The 20,227-nt window shown below is 44.7% G+C and overlaps 1 long non-coding RNA gene across 1 annotated transcript; it reads right to left on the bottom strand.

Moving 5' to 3' along the window:
* Nucleotides 1–10,946: 10,946 nt before the first annotated feature.
* Nucleotides 10,947–15,628, bottom strand: LOC147268722 (uncharacterized). Its single transcript, XR_015111133.1, has 3 exons — nt 15,489–15,628; nt 13,717–13,862; nt 10,947–11,164 (listed from the first exon to the last, which is right to left on the bottom strand). It is a non-coding gene; the product is annotated as an uncharacterized LOC147268722 (long non-coding RNA).
* Nucleotides 15,629–20,227: the final 4,599 nt, after the last annotated feature.

The following is a 20,227-nucleotide window of genomic DNA, read 5'->3' as shown; positions in this document are numbered from 1 at the left end:
AACCCCCCCTCTCCAGGATTGCACCTCCCCCTGAGTTGACACTCGTAAATTAGCCGAGCGGCCTTGCTAACATAAAAATGCAACTAACAGTGCTCGAAGTCGGACATTAAAAGTACATTACGTTTCAGAGGAGATCAAAGCAGTTCTCATTCGTGAAAAGCCCAAAATGTTATGAGGTTGCACATATGGATAAGAGACGTAAGTTTGGAAAGCCCTCCACTCCCCTGCGGTGGTCAAGGCAGGCAGATCTGCTTACTGGCCTTGTATTTATTCCATACCTGGGGGATGCATACCAAACACAGCCCCAGACCTGGCCTGGATTAGGCCTCTCTGCTTGTCAGATTGCTGCTCCCTGAGCTGGAGCGCCATAGACGTATTTGTCCCCCAGGGGCTAAGCATGGAGGCTGCAGCTAAAGCCGCAGCAAATAAACTCCATGTGCAGCAGAACAGGTCACGCTGCCTACTTACATGTCTGTCATTAGCCTTCCTGCAGGGAGGGCGGGGGGCTTGAGGACTTGAGCAGATGAGCAGCTTTGGGAAAGAATTACACACTGTGTGCTTTATTTGAAGGAGCTGCAGAAAACAGTAACGAGAAGACACTTGCTCTCAGGATTCATCTCGCTGGTTTATATCTAACCGGATGTGTTCCACCCCCTACATGAGGCAGAAGTGGTTTCAGGTCATTGGACTGTTTTAGTGTCCCGTGGTGGTCTAAAGGAAAGGACCTTCAGCATAGTTTACACTCATATACTGTTGTCTTTCCCTCTCCTCATTAATCAGCTCCTTGTTTCTCCTATGAAGGCAGTGAGACAGCTTCACTGATCTAAAATAAAGAGAAGCAGAAACTACTGTGATTGTTCTGTCACCAGACATCAATCCAACCACATTGTGGGACAGATTTTACATTTTAGATGGAAATGAAAACTATGTTGCTCATAGAAGGACAGTAGAGCATCAATGCTAGCTGAGTATGGCCATTATTCTGTTACAGCGACATTGGTGTCAAACACCATAACATCTACAGTCAACCACATATCAAGGTCTGATGTTGGTGGTCGGCTGGTTGTCACAGAGACTGAAGTTCCGAAAAGGAAAATGGCTCAAATATAACTGGGAATTCATATTTCTACACTGAAAAAAGTGAACATGGGCAACCATTGATGTAAGGAGGGATTTCCATTTGAACTGACCCATTATCGCCATGTTTCTGTCTTTTATTTTGTTTAATGTATTATATCACTGTCATTAAATGTAAATCAAGGCCTCACTGGTTCAACGTTATTGAAAGACTTAGAATCAAACTACAGTTTTCCATTCCAGCGAAAAGGTCGCATGTCACGTGACATGTGTAGCTACTGACATCACGCTTCAATGACATTTCAACATTGAAGTGTCCGCCATTTTCTTCTTCCACATGAGGACCCCACAGAATAGAAGAGAAAGAAAGCGGTAAGAAATTTGCATGACCGTTGAATATGTATATACATTTATACACTGCTCTTACACACGGTAACTTTACGCTGTCTTTTATCACACGACGTGACTGTTTGGTACAGCATTGACATCAATTAGCTAACTTTAGCTAGCGATAGCATTAACCTCGCAGACACCTCTTTGCGAACTTGGCTGCATGCCTGTGGATGCATAGATTCGGAACTTCCGTCCGGCTTCACGCCAACTTCCTCAGACGTATGGAGTGACTGTGGCTCATGTGGCTCATGGTTTTACAGTAACCGTGAATTTCGGTCTGTTTTCACGTATATATTAGAGCCTGACATATGTATCGATCATGTTTATTACTTTTAAAATGGACCACGTGTTTCTTTAAATTGAAATGGCACTTGTTTTATTAAGGACACTAAACTTGTGCCTTTTTAATTGCCGTTACAGTTATTTCATGCAACATTGTTGGTGGGCATTCTCACAAAATCTGCTACTTTGTTGATTAGTGGAGGGCGGTGCAGTTTATCTTTTGGGCTTTTGAAAGAATATTTAATTTTATTGTATTTTCACGTATAAATATTATTTGTTTTTATGTTTTTTTATATTATATAAAGATTAGCCTACCTCAGCTGAGCTGTTTGTTGTGCTTTTGAACAACTGAACAACAGGATTTATTGAAAATGTATTTAATTTAATAATTTTTTATTTGATTTTTATAGTTTCATTGTAAAGAATAGCCCAGCTCACCTCAAAACATTTTGAAAAATTACTGTCATGATAAAGATGTAATAAAAGAAATGTGAGAAGTTGAGTGTGTCTTTTCATAATTTTAGCGGAAAGTAATTCGTTGTGACAAGTTGATGCAATTTCATTAGTTTTTCTGAAAGTGAATGAATGCATTGTATTCATACGACATATTACTTTGTAATGCAAGATTTTGGCTCAAGCCACGGTGAAAATATAAGTTAATGCAAAGCATAAAAAAATTGCAAGTTTAAATTATGATTTCATTGTATTTGAAAGCTTTACTTGGTTTTAATTATATTTTCTGAATTAACGTTACTACATTATTTGCTTTGTTCAAAACTATTTTTTGTAACTTGAGAAAAACTAAAAAAATTAAATGTGACAAGTTGACGCAGTTTTTGATCAAAAGTATCAATTTTTACAGTGTATAGTTGGGAGGTACCTGATAGTATTAATAACACAACTAGAGACCATGTACCAGTCAAGGTTGAGCTCCTTCCTAAATTTCAATAAATTCATCAACAACCTTTATCCTGCTACCAGAGATGATCACATGACCTCCTTAGTGGAGGATTGATTCATTTGCAGCTTAGTCATGCTTCGGGCTGTCTCTCCCAGCTCTTATCTGTCCACACTGCCTGCACAGTCCTGCAAAACTGGCCTGTGTGTGTGTGTGTGTGTGTGTGTGTGTGTGTGTGTGTGTTTGTGTGTGTGTGTTTGTGTGTGTGTGTGTTTGTGTGTGTGTGTGTGTGTGTTGTCCAAGTGTTGTCCTGCCTTTCTTCACTCTAGTTGACAGTAAAAGGGGGGATATTACCTCCCCATTCCTTGCTAACTGTGCGTACCAAGCTCTGGCCACCACGCCAAATGGTTTGAGGTTTACCTGTCATTCCCCAGTGCAGACACAGGGTCACTGTAAATCACACCAAGAGCTGAGGGAACCAGATGGCTGTTCTAAATGAAGGACAGTCTGTGTGCAGCAGGACCTTTGTCAGTCTGGAAATGGTGAATTGGTATCACAGCACTTGTTGACTTGTTCCTGTTTGCGTTATTTCAGCGGACTTCATTTGCTCAGTGCTGCAGTTTGTGATGCAGTCATGCAACTGTGTGCTTGTGGTTCTGTGTGAAGATGGAAAAACAGCGTAAGAAGAAAAAAGTGAGGAGAGCTTTCAGCATGTAGCATGAGAGGAGGTCAGGCCTGTCCGCGTGTGGGAGGCTCGGGGCTTTCACACAGATTGGTTTGATATAAAACAGCATTAGTGAAAGTAGAGCGAGCTGCTGAGTGCACTTCAAATGTTAACAGAAGATCACAGTGTATTTGTGCTCACTATGAATATATCCTCTCTTTAGTTACACGCGTAAGCGTGGGCATGAATATATATGGGAGCAGAACTAATGGTACCATGCTCCCTCCAACCAGCCAAACAAGATGGGTGGATGTCAGGCTTGGAAGAAAAATATTACTGGCACAATTTAAAGACTGAGCTCTCTGTTGTCAGTCCTAACCAGCCACAGCATTTCCAAGCGTCCCTTCAGTCGGCGGGAGCCAGACGGTCCTGTGTCCAAGGTGGCTGGAGCTCCTCAGGCACTGCTTGACATGGAGCTGAACAACGTCTGATGTGATTCACTACTTGTAAGAAAAGAAGTTTGTTCCACTTTGATGTACATATCTATGTATGACAACCTGTGCGATAAGATGTTGCCTGAATCTCCCATGGTGCATTTCATCGAGCTGGGCTGGCAGACTCTCTAGTTTGATACTAAAGCAGTTTCAGTGGCCCCAGCTCTCATGGACTAACCGGCCTTGGTGAGGAATATGCAGACCTCCAAATAAGTTGGAAAAGCCTGGGCTGACAGGCAGCACTGGAACCAGTCAGCCACATGCTCGACAAGGACAACAACAAACAAACCAACAAAAACATTCAGGAAGGGCGGTCTCCTAACATCAAGGTCCTCAGGGATGAGTTTATGATCCTCTGGGTATATATGGGTGGTGATTTTGTGTCATGTGTTGACAGATGTGTCTTTGAGAGACCAGGAGAATGGAAAGTGTCCACATGTCCCTGAACACAGAGCTGCAGGCTCAAGCTGGGTGAAGTCTAAGTTTAGCCTGAGTAAAACTAGATTCAACTTGGGTGCAGCACTCTGTGACGCCACCTCAGTGCTTGTGCTGCTCATCTCCCCCACTGAAGAACTACAGCCTGGGCTTTCTTCTGTTCAGAAGAAAGTACATGGTGCATTCAAGATACAGCGAGGCGGTGTGGCAAGTGAAAAAACTACCTGCTGGCCTCTGTTTCTGTTCTAGTAACTCTCATCATGGTAGGTGTGATTTGCACTGTGTGCCATGGTCTGTGTGCTCCCCTGTGCCATACCCAGCATTGTACAAGGAAAACATAGCATCCTACCTAAAAAAGGCTGAACTCCAAATTTTTGATGGGGCATGGCTGGGTGGCGTTCCAGCTGCAATGCTGAAATGTTAACTTGTTCAGATTCTGCTGATTTAGTAATTTGTCAATTCATGCATGTGATTCTGTCATCAGTAAATGCAAATGAATTTCCCATTAGGATAAATGAAGTTGCCTGAACTGAACTGTACATAGGGCATGAGCTCATATTGTGCCATTTTCTTTTTGTTTTTGTCATCTATGTTTGTACATAGCCTTTTATTTAAAAAAAAAAAAAGACCAGATTCACGATGCCAAAGGTTCTCAAACCTCACTAACCAGGGAGACAAAACTCTCTAAAAACGAAGCTCCATGGTAAACAAAGTTGAGCTGGAGTAGTGTAACACCACTCTTCAACTCCAGCAGGAGGCCAACATGGTTGCTTAGGGGGGCACACTGGCTTGATACAGTAAATGGGGGAGGGGCCACACATCAGACAATCAGAAGGAGGCATGAAGCACACCTGCAGGAATATGTTGGTGAATCTTAACTGGTTTAACTGGCTAATAAATATATGAATATAAGTGAGTAGGCGGAGCCTGCGATATCAGTACTCTCATCCAGCTGATGGAGAAATGACACCAGCATACTGGAGCCTCTGCTGGAGTACCTTTAATAGTTGTACAAACTCAGTAACACTCAGCACACACTCAGTATGGGGCAGAGACAAAGACAGATAATGGAGAAAGACAGATATACAGGGGGAAGGAGAGGGGCAGAGAAAAGATGTAGGGGAAGGGAAGAGAGTGATGGACAAATGGGGATGTGAGCAGGTGATGCAAAGGGTGGCAGCTTAAGCCTCTTCAGGTCTGTAGCCTCCTCCAGTAGTAGCATCAATTAGGGATCTGGGAAGTGGGGAAGCACAAAGGCTCTGGAGAAGAATACAAGTTCGTAACACATACTGTGTAAGTACAGGAGGACAGAGAGGGGGAGAGAGGCCCAGTGCACCATGGGAGATCCCCCGGCAGTCTATGCATATCTAAGGGCTAGCCCTAACCAGAGGGACCAAGTCACTGCCTGGCAAGTCCCAAGTAAGTCCCAAGCCTAAGCAGTCAAGTCCCAAATAAAGTCGAGTCCAAGTCCAAGTTAAATCAAAGCCAAGTCGAGTCTAAGTCTAAGTCCAGGTCTTGTTCAAGTCCTGAAGGACTGTGTACTCTTCATTTAATATTGCAATGAATAGACTATTGATCATAATTTTAACATATCAATCTAATCCACAGTCTAATTTTATAAATACAGCTTGAAATATGTTCAAGCTGTTTCTGTATTGAAATTTTTTATGATATGCACATGCGCCCTCAGACCTTAAAAGTATCTTGGAGAAGGAGAGAGAGTGAATGCTGAATTTGAGTTGTATTAGCACAGAAGGCACCAATGTGACCATAAAGTTAGTAAAGCACCTTGAGCAGTCAGTCATATGAGCTTTGTGGATGTCTGAAAGCAGTGCTTGAGTGATTGCCAGTTACTGTATGTTAACATTTACCTTTAATCACAATGAGACTTAATATTTCAATACACTATGTTTAATCTGCATGACAAAACTACATTACAAAAACAGCAGAATTGAAAGGAAGTTCACATTGGGAAAATGAAGAGGGAACCATTTTTTTTTTCCTCAGGTGTTGCCGTGTTGTTGTTGTTTTTTTTGTTGTTTTTTAGGGCCTGTACTTGAACCAGTCCTTTTCACTCTGGATCTGCTTCCACTAGGTCACATAATAAGGAAACACTTGGTTAATTTTCACTGTTATGCAGACAACACAAAGCTGTATTTATCAATCCATCCACATGAAACAAATCAGCTGACTGCTGGAGTCCTATCTAAAGGAAATAAAAACAGGGTGAGGGTGTGGTTGAGACAGTGAGTGGGTTAATGTACAGCCTGATGGAAAGAAATTGAGTCTAGAGGAGAGATAAATGCAGCACCCAGACTGTCGTTATCAACATCCACATGAATATTGAAGTCACCTGTAATAACGACTTTATCCATTTTAAGAACTAAACTGGATATAAACTCTGACAATTCAGAGTAAGGTCTAGGAGGGTGGTACACAATAATAAATAAAAGCAGCTGTAGTGTTTTCCAGGCTGGATGATACAAAGAATCAGGCTTTCAAATGAATTGAAACTTATTTTGGGTTTGGGATTTCTTTCTGAACTTCTTTCAAAAGTGGCAGCAACTCCACCTCCTCAGCCAGAGCCTTGAGGAATATGAGTGGTCATGTGACTGGTCGAAGTGGATTCATTTGACTAACATACTCATCATCACGTAGCCAGGTTTCAGTAAGACAGAGCAGGTCAATGCAATTGTCAGATATGAATTTGTTTATTAAAACAGTTTTTGACATCAGAGATCTGACATGTAATACTTTATATCTAATTTTTATATTCTTTTGAAATAATTCAATGGTCGTGTTAATTTTGATTTGTTTTTTCTGATTGACTCCTCTTCTAATAGGATTGGAGTGAATAACCTGATGTGGTCGGGGGACAGACACAGTCTCTACAGCAGTTTGTTGTGGTTAACTGGCAGAGAAGCATAAGATGGCAGCTCTGCCTCCCAGTCTCAACTCTGGGTTGTCACGGTTTTGGTTCTATAATAAACTGGGCCATAGTTCTAGAAATGAGAGCATCTCCATCCAACGTGAGATGAATGCCGTCTCTCCTAATCAGACCAGGTCTACTTAAAATTTTTTCCAATTGTCTATGAAGCCAACTTCATTTGCTGGACACCACCTCGACGGCCAGCGGTTGAACATTGACATGAGGCTGAACATGTCATTGCTGGTCCGATTAGGCAGTGGTCCAGGGAACATTATAGAGTCTGACATCATCTTCGTAAATGTACGCATTGACTCAATATTTATTTTAATGACCTCTGACTGGCATAGTTGGATGTCATTTTCACCGACATGAATAACAATCTTACAGTATTTATGGTTACTTTTAGCTAGAGTTTTAAATTTGACTCAACATCGCCTGCTCTGCCCCCTGGAGTACATTTGACTGTGGTCACCGTTGTCTTTAACTTCACACAACATCGCTTTGGACAAAAGCGTCTGCTAAATGAAATTGTATAATTGTATAATTGTACATTCCTCAGAACAGAACTTCCAATTACCAAAGATGTTGTCTCAGCCGTTGTGTCGCTGAGTGGAGAGAACCTATTTGAAACGTGAACGGGTGGTTGGTCACTGACAGTCAGCTTCTCCTTAGGTTCTCCTGAGGACTGTGCTTCCTTTCAGGCAGTCACCCAGCCGCCCAGGTTTCCTGGCTGCTCGGGAGCTGCCGGAGGAAAGCTAGTTAGCTAAGCTAGGAGCTAAACTTGGGGTGGTCCACACCAGCTGATGGGGCCAACTAGCTCTAGCATTAGCTAGCTGTTTGAATCCATCTGTGCAGAACTACCGTCTCTCTAATCTTCGCCTCCAGCGCTGTAAACAAACTACATTTAACACATTTATCAACACCACTAAAGGAGGCAGGGGAGTGACTAAACATGTGGCACACTGAATAGGAGAGAGGGGAATGAGAGGGAGAAGCCATCACTAGCTTAGAGTGGAGAGTTAAAGAAGGGGTAAGCTCCCAGATTTCTATGTACTTTTTGTTTCAATCCCCAAATTCGTCATGATATCTCAATGGCAATCAATCAACTATGATGTTTAAAAAAAGGAGGCATCAAAATCCACAATACATAAGGGATGCAGGGCCAAATTTACCTCTACCCAATCAAAACTTGCTACCAGCTAGATTGGTTGGAACCTGTCCATCAACAGCCGAACCCAGAATGCACTTGTTTGGCCAGCTTAGCTGTCCGTCAAAAGGCTGAGACCAGGAAGCCTGAAGCATGTATCAACGCCATGTTGGATCGGTGTTAGGTGAGCAGCATCAAGGAGGACAAGCATGGATCCAGAAGAAAACACAACAAAATGAAAAAGGTCTTTTGTAGAACAAGCAATAGGTCGGTCGGAGAAGGATAAAAGGCTCGGTGCGAGTGATTCTTGGAGATTCATTTGCTCGTTGGAGGTTTAGCTATGGACGCGCAAGTAGCAGCCTTTCTTTTCGACAGGTAAGAGACCCATTTGCCCATTTTTTTTCTAGTTTGCTATAGAGACTATATTTTTGGTATTTTATTGTCAGTGTACTTTGTGAGTTAGAACGAAATGCTATGTAATGGTTGCTGATCTATTTAGTGACATAGTTTAACAGGGAGGGCAGGTGGGAGCAGGGAGGGATGGTTCATGATCAGAGTATGATTCAAAAAAACGATTTAGACAGATTTATGTCATATTGTTTGTATATCGTGTTTCTTTTGTAAAATTAAAATAAAATAAAATAAAAGAATACACAAAAAAATCCAAATCAGGTGGTGCCTACCCTTCCTTTATGGACGCATAAATAACACACAAGCATGCATGCACACAAGAATGCTGTTCTAGATACAATATCTGCTGGTATAAGGGAAGCTGAATATTTCTAATAAATGATGTAAAAAAAAAAGCTGAATATATCTCTGAGGACATGGACGTATCTGAGCTGACTTCCTCAAAGTGTCCAGTGAAATTTTATCCTCCTACTACAAAATGAAATGGTTAAATACTCACTACTATGGGGCAGCATGGCTCGAAGGAAGAGTGGCCATCCAACAACCCAAGCGTCACTGGTCCCCCCTGCCATGTCCAAGTGTCCTGAACCTGTAACTGCACCTGATGAGCAGGTTGGCTCTTGCATGGTGTCTCCACCATCATTGTGTGAGTGTATGTGAGCAGGTGAATAAAATTACACTGTAAAGTACTTTAAGGGCTGCTGCTGCTCGTAGAAAGGTGCTGTATAAAAATGCGTCCATTTATTAAAATTCTGCAGCCTGCATAGTTTAGCTTTGTGAGGACAAACTCATTTTCATGACAAGAAGCAGCCACAGAGTGCTAACCCTTACCCTAACTGTGCCCTGGAGGCTTCCATACCTGGATAAAGCCAACAATCCATACCCTCAATGAGGCTCCTCCCTCATTAGAAAGACTTGAGACTTTCCCAGAGACCCACCACTAAACCATTTCAATTCTGGATTCAAGGACAATCACGATGATGTACTGTATTTCCATCAACCCTTTCAGTCATTTCACATCACTACTGTTGTAACCATGGCAACAGAACAATGACCACAGCTGTAGCATCAGAAATGTCAGAACACATATACATGAAAAAATAGACACAAATAAAGTGTTGCATCATTCACACATCACTCTGATGGTGTAGGCCACCATGCCAGGGGCTTGCTCGGAGCAAGTGGGTCTGTGCTTTCTGTGGAGGGATTGACCCAGTAGCCTTCCTTCTGACCCACAACTCTACGTTAAACAGAAGTCAAATGACACAAATGTTGATACACAACAACTGCTTGTTACATCATGCTACTGGATCTAGTTAAAGTCACTAGTAACTGAACTAGTTGCTCCATCAATGTGTCCATGCTGTCAACTGTGGCTTCTGCTGGTATAATGTTTAAGTTGTCACTGTTGCATCTGACTTTTCCTGTCCACTCGTCACACCATCTCAGGGTGAAGTGATGCAGCCTTAAGCCAAGAGGAAAGTTTCATAAAGCGGCTTGCTTTCCTCTCATCCTTCATCCATCCATCGTGTTCTCCATGCCCTCCCAGGAGTCTGGTATTGATCAGACATGTCCACATTAGAGGGAGGGGAGATGCTTTTATGAGAATCCACCCACCATCCCGCCACACATAATGGTTGCATTAGATGCTCATCCCCTCTGCACCCGACACCTGGCCCTCGCTCTCCTCCGACTTACTGTTTGCATTATACCACTGTTTAATGGCCTCTTCAGGGTGATTGGGGGCATGGAGAACAGGAAACTTTCCAAGAGTTTCCCGTAGACAAGGACCCAATGAGGAGCTGCTGCGAAGCTCCAGGGCCAGGGTGCTGCAGTGGGGGCCCATTACCATGACTAACTGTGGATTGATAGACTTTCGGGCTGATGGCGAGCTAACCCTGGATGAGTATTCTCTCTGGAGGGGTCTCAGACAGGAGGCCAATCAATAGCTTACTCTTTACTTCCCAGTCAGGACATCACAATTCTTCCACTTTCTGACACGTGTGCAAACATGCCAAAGTTCCTACTAGGACATTTGTGATGGGAGACACTGGCGTTAACAGGAAAAGATGACAGGCTGCAGCCCAGGAAGGCAGGGCTTCCAAGTCGCCTGGCTCAGGGAAAAACATAAGGAAAAAGCATGAAAAGAGAGAAAGAGACAGAGCCACCTGGACACCATCAGTCTCAGAAAAGGTAAACATCTCTGACATTCCTCCCGGCACACTGGCCTACAGGGGTCGAAGGTCATGATGACAAACGAGTGACCCAGGAGCCCTGAGAGGCCAAGAGAGGAGCCTCTGGAATCTCTCAGCAGGGGGACGGGGGACACAGAGACACATTCAGGAACAGCCAAGAACCATTCCAAGGCCATGGATGACGAGTTAGTGGACAAGAGGGTCCCAAGGGCCCTGATGTAACAGCCAGCTTGTGGTTCCTGAAGAAGGAAAAAAACAGTCTGAGCACACAGATGCAACAAGAATAGAAAACACTGCGGAACTAATCCCTAGATCTCCAACTCAGTCCCCCCTTAACCATGTATTAGTGATATGTTAGCAGAGTCAACTATGAGGGAATGTGTGATGATAATATTTCATGTGTGAGAAGGAATGTCGGTATGTGCATGTGTGGGTGGGGGGTTGGGGTAGTGTTTTAATTCTGAGCACAAACACCTCCATCTGAGGTTACACAAGCATTTCAGTTTTACAGAATTAGGGAATCACATTGCTGGATGTCCTTCTGATATGTGGAAGTTCTTTGACTTTATAATGTGAGTTAGTTTGTTTGAAAAAGGTGCTTCATTCTCCACTGTTTTCATTAATTTGAGATTTTTCAAATGTTTCTGCCCAAATTGAAAAGGTATAAAACTGTTGGCACAGCTGAAACAACTGCAGCAGAGTCCTTTGCCAGTGTGATACAAGTTTAGCCAGCACAGGCTTATAAACTCCAGGTGTAGATGCTGGTAGGAGCACTGTCATTTCCACATTCAAACCTGGAGCTTCTTGGCAGACACACACATGTTTAGCTGCAGCTGTGTCTTACTGTACAAACATTGTAGTTGAAGAGACACAGCACAGACACCGTCTGGGATTAAGACACAGTGATTCGTCCCTCTGGAAATCTATGTTTCCAGTACGTGACACCTATCAATCATTCCCTCTACTGAGAATAGCTGTCAATCCTAGAGGTACCTGTCAGAGACGATAGAGGTTTCTTACGTCTCACTAAGGTTAATGATTGCCTAGGCATGGTGACCTAATTGTTCAAGAAACATGATGGGTCAGTAAGCAGAGCTCATATAGGATTTGACCTGCTATCTTAGCTCCGAGCCTGCTCCGGAGCAGGTTAGGTCTGTAACATAGGTTACCATGGTTATATACTTAGAGCTGATCTTCTTTTAGGACTTGGCTTGGGACATCAACAGAATTCAAATATATCTGCTTGGTTAGTAGAAAAAAGGTAGATGAAAAAAAGCAATAGCTAACTATCTACCTACCTGCCTGCCTACCAACCTACTACCTCCCAAATTACCTGCCTAAGTAGCTACCAGCAGCCAAACAACCTACCTGCCTGCCTAAACGTACCTACCTACCTACCACCTACAAAACCATCTACCTACCTATCCATCTACCTACCCACCCACCTATCCACCTACCTCCACGTAACTGCCTGAGTAGATAAAACAAGTCAAACAACCTACCTACCCATCTACCTACCCTGTACCTCCCTACTTACCTGCTACTACCAGCCAAAAAAAAACCTGCCTGCCTGATTACATACCTGTCTACCCATCTACCTACCTACCTCCCCACTTACCTACCTGCTTACCTTCCTGCCTCTTAACTTAGCTGCCTAGATAGGTACTACCAACAAAACTACCTTTGTTTTGAAGTCCAGGACACTAAAGAGGGCTCATTCTGATCTGGTAGACCAGAGTCACTTTACATTGCTCCCCTCAGGCCGCAGATTTGTGGTGCCACAAGCAAGGATATCCATCCATCTGTCCATCCATTTTTAGGGCCTGAGCTCGAAGGTACTCCAGGGCGAAGACCCTATTATCTATAACTCTAATCCATTAAGGGTCACAGAGTGGGGGCTTGAGCACAGGGCAAATGCAAACCCCACACAGAAAAGCCCTAGGCTTGAACTAGGGCTTGAACTGGGAACCTTCTTGCTCTGAGGCAACAGAGCTAACCACTGCACCATATGCCGCCTATGGACAAGGAAAGGACAAAAAGACTTAAAAACTCTCTTCTCTCTGTTGCCATTAGGCTTTTAAATACAGTTGGGTGAATTTTTAATTTTTTTATTTCATCCTGTTAGTTTTGTTGCCTGCTGGGTGCAGAGCCAGTTGCCCCTCTGGGGACAATAAAGTTAACCTTGAACCTTCATATGCACCCACCTACCTACCACCTGCAATCCTGGGAAGCTACAAACTATCCTGAGTAGCTACAGTGCCATCTGACTGAGTACATGAAGAAATATCTCCATCTGTTTAAAAAAAAACAAAGAAACATTGGAAGTTCTTATAAATCAAAGCAGAGACTGAGTCAAACTCCTTAGGAAAGATTTGACTTTTATTTTGAAATCTACTTGAACTGGAAGTGGAGAGTGTGGTGTGGAACAAAGCAGCTCAAACTCTGTTAACAGGGTATAAAGTGAGCAACAAGAACAGGATTCATAAGATTCACCTTCTTCCAGTGCTGAGAGGGGAGGGAGTGTCATGATTTGCAGGATTTGGGATGTACGTAAAAAATGTTGTCTTAACATGGCAGTTATGGCTCTGCCTGGTTGGATCATGAACATGAGCTGCAGGAAACAGATAACTCTGTATAAGAGTGGACGGCAAGATTGGACCTCAGATGTTGTTGGGTGTTTCAGCGGTACAAGCTTACTATGACACATAACGATACAAGTCAAAGACAGAATAAGCTGGTGAAGTGAGGGAAGCAGGTGGACATGAGGGACAGGAGAGAAGCAGAAACACACCAGAACTGCACTGAACCGTTTTCCTCATCTCGTGCTCATCTCTGCTCTGGTTGAGTAGTCCTGTAGGTCATGGAGCCTCCGGGGTATTTTCATAGGTAGGAGGTGGGGATGGGAGGCCTGGCTGCTGTGACACACTGCGACCTCCCCTGAGAGAGAAGAGGTGGAGGGGAGGCCAGAGGAGGGAAAGAGTTAGAGGGTGTTTGTGCGTGTCTTGGTGGTGTTTGCTGTCATTAGATTTACCAGCATCTCTGTGGTGGCTGTGTATCCATCTGCCTCTCAGGGCTGAGCACAGGGTTCCTGTTGCCACCCTCATGACCTCACACCTAAACACACCAATTAACCACCACTGGACTTTCCACTTCTCCCCAAACTCTGATCCAAACAAACCCACGAGCCCATCCAACCCCCTCCCGCTTCTGTTCATCTCTGGTCTGACCCTCCTTTTGCCCGAAGCAGCAAGAAAACACTTCATGTTGTGCTTTTAAATGCAGTTTTCCTGATGGAGGACAAACACAAACAACATTATCACACTGGTATTACATCTGAGGGGGCATAACTCATAACTGACCTGGGCTCAGAGATGATGCGTTCATGCTCTCGTTGTAGAACTTGGATACCCTCAAAATCTCACCATGTACAGCATTTTGTTTAATCTAATCATTCAACCTCTCTGGACAAAATTTACAATTTGTTTTTCAGTTAAAAATGAGTAATTATTTAATAGCTAACAGAAACAGTTTAAAGACATGAGGCATGAGGTTGTTTTAGTCACATAAGAATCATCTGTCCGTCTGTTGTGTTTAATACAAGTCAACTCATCTGATGGATATATTATGACCTTGATTATTCTCTCAGCGATTTCTGGAATGTTAGTTACTTAAATGTTTATAAATGTTATAGTGGGGTGATAATCACTAATGAAATGATGAGCTCAGAAAGCACAGAGGATGGTTTGTGGTCATGGAATATTTCTGTCCTCCAGACGTCTGTAAATCTCTGATGCTCCTGCATCGCCAGACCACCACTCCCTGATTTGGCCTCCTCTCTCCTCTCACCTCCCTCCTCCTCTTCTCTCCCATCACCTCTCAACCCCACCTCGTCTCACCTCACTCCTTTCACCTCTCACCTCCCTCCCTCCTTCCTCCTGTCACCTTGCTCCTCCCACCTCCCTCCTCTCACCTCCCTCAGGAGTCAGGGAGGGGTAGATGGGGAACTCAGGGACGGGGATCATCAGAAGGGAACATGGATGCAGGGGCAAGTGTGTCAGTTGTAATGACACTTGAACAGCAGCAGCAAAAACATCAGTGAAGGATGAAGGAACATCATCATCTGCACTGCAGGGATACTCACTTAGACTACTGTTGGACACACTACTGAGCTGTGCTCACACACTCACACACACACACACACACACACACACACACACACACACACACACACACACACACACACACACACACAAGCAGCAGCAGTACTGACTGGACTGCAGGGTCAGTACTCAGTACTCTATACTCCACTGGAGCTACCTGCAGGCTGCTGAACTTTGCTGTCAGTCTCTAGCTTTCTGGTAATGTCAGGCTCTCCACCTGCTGTCCTCGTCACCTGACCTATTAACTGTTGATCATGTGATGGGCTCAACAAAAACACTCGAGCTCCTAAGTGACATCATAGTATTCAGTGTAAATAATAACAAATTGATAACATCATCCCATCACACTGTTGCACAAAGTGAATTAAAGTCAAATTGTCAGGTACAGGTGGGCAGGACCAACCTGAAGGACAAATGATGCAGATCTCCTGCCTCAGGCTCCTAAGGTCCCCTCAGGCCTCCTTCCTACTCAGGTCTCCTTGGGTGTCCTCCATCCACAGGTGTCCTCCCTCCTCAGGTCTCTTTAAGTTTCCTCTCTCCTCGGGTCACCTCTCACTTCAGGTGTCCTCGCGTGTCTCCGAACACAGGTGTCATTCCTCCTCAGGTGTCCTCAGGTCTCCTGAAGTTTCTTCCCTCCTCAGATCCCTTTCTTCCTGAGGTCTCCTCAGTTCTCCTGCCTCCTCAGGTCTCCTCAGGTGTCCTCCCTCCTCAGGTCAAGCTCAGGTCTTCCCTGAGTGGGACTGTGAGATGGCCAGAGGAGGTAGGGAGAGGAAATGAGGATGAATGTATTGAGACTTGCGAGGAGGAGCAGTGGAGAAAGGAGGACCAGAGGGCTCCTCAGGTCTCCTCCTGCCTCAGTTTTCTTCAGGTGTCCTCCCTCCTCAGGTCTCCTCCTTCCACAGGTCTCCTCAGGTGTCCTCCCTCCTCAGGTGTCCACTCTCCTAAGGCTTCACTGGTCTCCTCCCTCGTAAGGCCTCACTGGTTCTCCTGCCTCACATAGATCTCCTTTCTCCTCAGGTTTCCTCAGGTCTACTTAGGTCTCCTCGGGTCTCCTTATTTCTCCTCAGGTCTGCTAGGGTGTCAGGTTTCCTCAGGTCTCCTCCCTCCACAAGAGTCCTCTGGGTCCTCCCTCCTCAGGCCCCCTCCCTCCTGTGGTCTCCTAAGTTCTCCTCCCTCCTCAGGTCTCCTCAGGTGTCCCCCCTCAATATGTCTCCCCAGGCGGCGGGACTGTGACATGATCAGAGGAGGTTGGGAGAGGAAACCAGGATGAGTGTATTGAGACTTGGGAGGAGGCCCAGTGGAGAATGGAGGGTTCCTCAGGTCTCCTCACTCCTCAGGTCTCCTCCCTCCTCAGATCTTCTCAACTCCTCTCAGGTCTCCTTGTGTCTACTCCCACCTAAGGTCTCCTTAAGTCTCCTCCCTCCTCAGGTCTCTTCTCGTCTCCTTAGGTCTCCCCCCACCTCAGGTTTTCCTGTGTCTCCTCTCTCCTCAGGTCTTCTTAAGTCTGCTCCAGTCTCCTCCCGCCTCAGGTATCCTCAGGTCTCTTCCCTCAACAGGTCTCCTCAGGTCTGCCCAGGTGGGCTAGACTATGACATGCCAGAGTAAGTGGGAAGAGGAAAAGAGGATGAATGTATTGAGACTTGGGAGGAGACCAAGTGGAGAATGGAGGACTGGAGAGTACAACTGTTGACAGCAGCGCCTCCAGTTTGCATCTCTTCCACAGTTGAAGGTACATGACAAAGACATCAGTCCTCCCAATGTCTGAGCAGGCTAAGATCAAGAGTCCCTCCACAGGAGCAGGTCGAAAACACCAAGATCAAGGAACATGAAGTGACAGCGAGGGTACATTTCTCGATATGATGCGAACGTGACCAACTCTTGTTCAAAAACCACTAGACATAGTTCAGAGGCTTGGCATGAGCACTGATCTGAGATCAGCCTGCTGGGATTAAACCAACCACCTTCCTACAACTCCAGAGAAACCGCCCCTGCAGGTGAGGTGGGTTGAACTGAACAGAGCTCAGCAGAAAATTGGATTGTGGAAGCTGTTTTACAAGTCTGGGCTGATCGATGCTCACAGAGAAAATCTTCTCCGAGGCTATCATTGCACTGAAGGAGAGGAGACACACACACACACACACACACACACACACACACACACACACACACACACACACAAACACACACACACTGAACTGTTTGCCATGTTGCCAGTCTCAGTGTTGACACTTACACTCTGGATCACTTCCAGGATACAAATATGGTGAAGGAGAGAGGGCTTTCTCCCTCCTAATCACACACAACCCCATGACTTCATGTGTGTATATGTGTGCTCTGTGTATTTGTACTTGTAAATATTAGTAAATGACTGCCAGGCTTCAACTTCATGAGAGAAAATGAGCCTCCACTTGACCCTTCTTTCCTTTTCCCTCTGAGTCCATGTCGCTCCCTCCTTTTCTGCTTCTTTAGTGAAATGTGAGACTCCAGCATTCCATTCTAAACAGCCTCTAAGAGAGAGACAGGCTGTGTGGTGTGTGTGTGTGTGTGTGTGTGTGTGTGTGTGTGTGTGTGTGTGTGTGTGTGTGTGTGTGTGTGTGTGTGTGTGTGTGTGTGTGTGTCTCAGGGGTGGGGGTGGGGCAACAGATAAAGTGAAGGATGTTTTTAAGGAAGATCATGGAAGAAAGGTTAAAAGTGAAAAACATTTTGAAACATATTTATTTCTTCTCGATCTTAGTGACCAGAAAAGAGCCTGACGGACACACACACACACACACACACACACACACACACACACACACACACACACACACCAAGCTGGACCTCCCCAACAGCCATCAGGCTAAGGGACATAATTAATCCGGCTGCCTGTGACATTCCCAGTTAAGGGGTGCGTGTGTGTGTGTATGTATATATATATATATATATATGTGTGTGTGTGTGTGTGTGTGTGTGTGTGTGTGTGTGTGTGTGTGTGTGTGTGTGTGTGTGTGTGTGTGGACTCATGGGAGTTGCATGTGTCAGAGCAGATTGATCATGACACAAACAGATGTATGCTGCTGAGAACATGCAGGTGTCCGTGTGGAGAGGGTCTATCTCCATCATTAACAAGATGAAAATAAACATCTTGCTCTGATTAATGGCAGTGTCCCCGTGGACATGTCAGCCATGCTGCTGACACCCATGCCGGTGCTCTACATATGTGTCCATACAGATTTTCAGTTTTACATGAATGTGTTCTTGTGCAGAGAGCAGTGAACCATATTGCAGCTGTAGTGTGTTTGTGTGTGTGTGTGTGTGTGTGTGTGTGTGTGTGTGTGTGTGTGTGTGTGTGTGCGTGTGTGTGTGTGTGCGCGTGTGTGCCCATTTGTCTCTGTGCTTGTGTGTTTGTCCTGTTTTACTGAATAGAAGCATTACAACCCAATGACCATGTCAGCTATTGTCAGTCTGCTAGATCTCACTGAATTCTGATCAACTGACATCATTTCAATGTATAACTTCTAGCTGGGTTAACTGGTCTTCATGGTCCATGTGAGCTTCCTGTTGGTGGGACAAGTAAGACAGTACGAATGATCCCAATAACTGGTCCATCTAGTCTTAGTCAAACTGATTCTTCTTCTTCTTCTTGTTAGGGCCTGAGCCCGGAGGTACTCCAGGGCGAAGACCCCCAATTGTGTTTGCTCAACACACTCAAAACACTCACACTACAACTGACCCCCTAAACACATTGAAAAAACTCACCAAACTGTGCACACACATCCAGGCTGCAGCAAGCATCAATAATCCATTTTTTTTTTAAACTCAATTGCATCACCAAGGAAGACAAAAACACGTTTCTGCCCATAAATGCCCCTAGGAATATTGCACACACATGGGATCAACACCAATTTATTTGTCTCATCAAGACGCACAAATCATACATTGACATCCCTAACCTAAAAACAACAGGAAGTCCACAAAATGGACAAAACCGTCACAATGTTGACATTTACACACACTGAACAAACGCTATCTCCAAGGGCATTAATGGCATCACTTCCAAAATTCAATACCTGAGTCAGGACACTTTAAGGATCAAAAGTTATTAAAAGTTTTTATATAGCGCAAATGGATTGGATTTTATAAGCCCTCAAAGTTGGGGACACTTTTTGACACATACAATGGAAACCAATGGGGGCTGTCTCCCTACATACTCTCAAACACAGGCTTCTCACATCGAAACTAAAACTCCCACACCTTCAAAAAACACACCACTGGATTCCTGACAAAAATTTCTACAAAATATATTACATTCCACTTTGGACCAACATATGGGGAGTTATGACTATTTTCCAACTGACAAAAACTCCTGCTCTGCTCTCCACTCTGGCACGGATGGCAGAGAACAGCGGGGGAGGGGTCTCAGCTCTGCACTCACACTTACCCTCACACTGAGGCTTCTATCTCCTAAACTACAAGTCCCACCGATTTACTAAATACAGTGTAGGATTTGGGACGACTCCTGCCACCCGGCTGCGGGCGTGAGGAGGCTCAGGCCATAACAATGCTGCTTGCAGCTTAAATTAGGGCCTGAGCCCGGACTCCGGGCCCCGGTGGTACTCCGGGCCGTGGTACTCCGGGCCCCGGTGGTACTCCGGGCCGTGGTACTCCGGGCCCCGGTGGTACTCCGGGCCCCGGTGGTACTCCGGGCCCCGGTGGTACTCCGGGGCGAAGACCCTATTATGTTTGCTCGACACACTTGTTGTTATTATTATTGTTGTTTTTGACTTGCTTCATCATTAACTAATCTATATAGGAACACACTTGTACTGACACATGTACTTTTCCTTTCTCAAATATATAAAATATAAACAAACAAAAAATGAATCGAAAAAGGGACGCCAGCTTGAACTGACCTCAAACTGCAAAACAGAAAGTGAAAGCGCCTCATGCTCTGAGAATTCATTAAACCCAAAAAAATAAATAAATAAGATGACGGTTGAAACAATTCACTCAGTGGGTCCAGTTGGTCCTGTAATAACGAAACCAGATATCCAACAAATATTTTACACAAGAATCCAAATATAACTGGAGAGTCTTCCTGCAAGCAGCTTTTTTTGTCATCCGTCTTGTTGCCACGTCACCTGGCCTGGTGAGGGGGATAAT

Source organism: Aulostomus chinensis, chromosome 2 (assembly GCF_037954235.1).
Source record: "Aulostomus chinensis isolate RoL2024-O1b breed Wild chromosome 2, RoL_Achi_v1.0, whole genome shotgun sequence".
Lineage (NCBI taxonomy): Eukaryota > Metazoa > Chordata > Actinopteri > Syngnathiformes > Aulostomidae > Aulostomus > Aulostomus chinensis.
The sequence above is the reverse complement of the archived record's forward strand: the minus strand, read 5'-3'. Positions and strand labels throughout refer to the sequence as shown.